At 45.1% G+C, this 3,264-nt stretch overlaps 1 pseudogene; it reads right to left on the bottom strand.

The window, feature by feature from the left end:
- Window positions 1-200: 200 nt before the first annotated feature.
- LOC126196013 (5S ribosomal RNA) lies at window positions 201-317 on the bottom strand (annotated as a pseudogene).
- Between the last annotated feature and the right edge of the window lie 2,947 nt (window positions 318-3,264).

The following is a 3,264-nucleotide window of genomic DNA, read 5'->3' as shown; positions in this document are numbered from 1 at the left end:
ACTCCGTCTTCAAGCCACAAGTGGCCCATCGGGACCATCCGACCTCCGTGTCATCCTCAGTTGAGGATGCGGATAGGAGGGGCGTGTGGTCAGCACACCGCTCTCCCGGTCGCTATGATGGTTTTCTTTGACCGGAGCCGCTACTATTCGGTCGAGTAGCTCCTCAATTGGCATCACGAGGCTGAGTGCACCCCGAAAAATGGCAACAGCTCATGGCGGCTGGATGGTCACCCATCCAAGTGCCAGCCACGCCCGACAGCGCTTAACTTCGGTGATCTCACGGGAACCGGTGTATCCACTGCGGCAAGGCCGTTGCCTGCATATATATATATATATATATATATATATATATATATATATATAGGGTGAACATTAATAAAACCGAAAATTTGGAGGGACAGATTCCTCACTGTAAATGGAGGAAAAAATGTCGTACGGACATGTGTCCGGAAATGCATCGTTGCCACGGTGGATGGTGATCACGAACGGAAGTTCGTCTGACCACGCGCCGTGTGTTCCTTGTGTGTTGCAAGCTGTCTGATTGACGCAGCGTACTTTAAGTAGCAGAATGGTTCAATGTTCTTGTCAGGAACAAATCGAGATGGTGTTTAGGTACGGCTAAGCAGATGGAAACACTCGAGAAGAAGCACGGCTATACCCAAACAAGTACCCTCACATACACCAACCACATCACAGAACACTTTAAGCTCTTTATGGATGGTTGTGTGATCATGGGTCATTTCAGACAGACGAACGTGGAGGGTGGTGGAGATTGTGCGTACACCAGTTTTGGAGGACCGGTTTCTACAGGATATTGAGATGAACAAGCTCCACGTAAGTGGCCCGCCAACAAGGTGTAAGCCAAAGCGCGGTTATGTGTATCATTCATGGCAAAATGGCTTGAAATGTTGTGTTATGTGGTATGTGTCTGTGAGGATACTTGTTTTGGCATAGCTGTGCTACCTCTAGACTCTTTCCATCTACGTAGCCGTACACAAACACCATCTAGGCCCGTGGCGGACATGCATATTTGACCATTCAGCTGCTTACAGTACGCTGCGCCAATCTCATAGCGTGTAATCAACAAGGAAGACACGGTACGTGGTCAGAGGAACTTCCATTCGTTAGCGCCATCTGCAGTGGCAACGAAGCATTTCCAGACACATCTCCACAGGACCTATTTTCCACAGTTTCCAGTCAGTAATCCGTCCCTGAAGTTTTTCGGTTTTATTAATTTGCACTAAACAGATACAAAACCATAGTTGATCCTCGAACAACAAACTTTAATTGGTTCAAATGGCTCTGAACACTATTCGACTTAACATCTGAGGTCATCAGTCATCTAGAACTTAGAACTACCTAAACCTAACTAACCTAAGGACATCACACACATCCATGCCCGAGGCAGGATTCGAACCTGCGACCGTAGTGGTCGCGTGGTTCCAGACTGAAGCGCCTAGAACCGCTCGGCCACACCGGCCGGCAACAAACTTTGAAAACAGTGCAAGAACCATTTATGATACATGTAAGTGCAACGTAGATTATGTCAGTGAGGGACCTAAACAGTATTCAGAAGCAGACACGTTTCAGCAAAAGCAATAGCACCATCTGCGTTGGATAGAATAAGAAACGATAAGGTAGGAATAGTACTAAATGTTGAAACTGACACATCATAAAAGAAAATAACACTAAACGTGAATATGTTACCATCAGAAAGCAGAAGATTGTGTCAGGCCTATAAATCAATTGAACGGAGAGACTAAAGTCTCCAGGTTTAACGTCCGATTGTGTTTGGCCCTTTCTTATTTCTAGACCCTCCGACATTCCTCTCTGTTCCCATAAGACGTTATTTATTATTCTCTCTGTTCCGCAATCGTCTGAAGATGAGTCGAAATTCGTGAGATGAATGTAAAGAATTTAAATTGCGTTCATCAATTACAGTATATTGTTTTGAAAACGTCGAGAGTCAGCCGGCTGATGTAGTTTCTAATAAATATCAGAAAATACTGCAGTCCGACGGCCTATAATACAGTAGAGGAAACACGTAACTTACTAAATCTACATTTCTATATTCGGTTCAGTTCAGAACATCGAAAGGGTAGTCACCACTTTCATAGGTGACTTCGGAAGCGGCCCTGTGTGCAGCATTTATCTCGTAGGGCGAAAATGATGCTCATCTTGTACCCTTAGTTCACTACCATTGCTCTGTCATCGGTAAGGGCTGTGAATTAACTTCTTTTATCCGTGTAGCCATATTATCGTATACCTGCTGCTAATATTGGGTTGATGCGTAAGTTCGTAGCAACTTCCTAAACACAACAGATACACATAATAGAGACTTTAGTCATCAATAATATATCCTGCTTCATTATTTACAACAGTCTGCCAACGCTGGTGTAACTTACAGATTCTGAGTCTGTAGAAACCAAATACACTACTGGCCATTAACACGATACCACAGTCCATCAAGTGACTGGTGTATTGTGACGAGCCAGTTGCTCGGCCACCATTGACCAGACGTTTTCAATTGGTGAGGGATCTGGAGAATGTGCTGGCCAGGGCAGCAGTCGAACATTTTCTGTATCCAGAAAGGCCCGTACAGGACCTGCAACATGCGGTCGTGCATTATCCTGCTGAAATGTAGGGTTTCGCAGGGATCTAATGAAGGGTAGAGCCACGGGTCGTAACACAGCTGAAATGTAACGCCCACTGTTCAAAGTGCCGTCAATGCGAGCAAGAGGTGACCGAAACGTGTAACATGTACCTGAGGAGCCATGATCATTCGTTCATCTTCGCTAAAGTGAAACACACCTCCTCTGCTGAGCAAGTGTTCATAGCTGTTAAGGTACGCGCTTTAGAGCTCACGTTTATTGGACATTTTTTCTCGTTTTTGTCCACACTACCACCACTGAAAGTTACCAGCTTTACACTCTTCGCAACACAAGAACCGGTACATGTATTCAACTGTCAGAGGTGTCAGAACGGTTTTCGTTTATAACTTTCGACTCGTTCGTTTCCGGTACAGGGATCATTACCTCAAATTAATACATTTATCGGTCTCCATCACCCTAGAAAGTCTGTAACATCATCACGGAATCACCCCGTGTATACGTACATTTACAGACGCCCGCGCCTATAACTTCGACGTTCTGTAGTCTCGTTGAATGACATGGGTTCCTCTTCAAAATACGATGTACTCAGTCCCCTCTACAAGTCCTAGTAGTCTGTAAGGGGAATTTCCGACCTCCCTGTACAGGTAGCTAC

The sequence above is a fragment of the Schistocerca nitens genome, chromosome 7 (assembly GCF_023898315.1).
Source record: "Schistocerca nitens isolate TAMUIC-IGC-003100 chromosome 7, iqSchNite1.1, whole genome shotgun sequence".
Taxonomy (NCBI): Eukaryota; Metazoa; Arthropoda; class Insecta; order Orthoptera; family Acrididae; genus Schistocerca; species Schistocerca nitens.
Note: the sequence above shows the minus strand (reverse complement) of the source record. Positions and strands in the feature narration are given on the sequence as shown.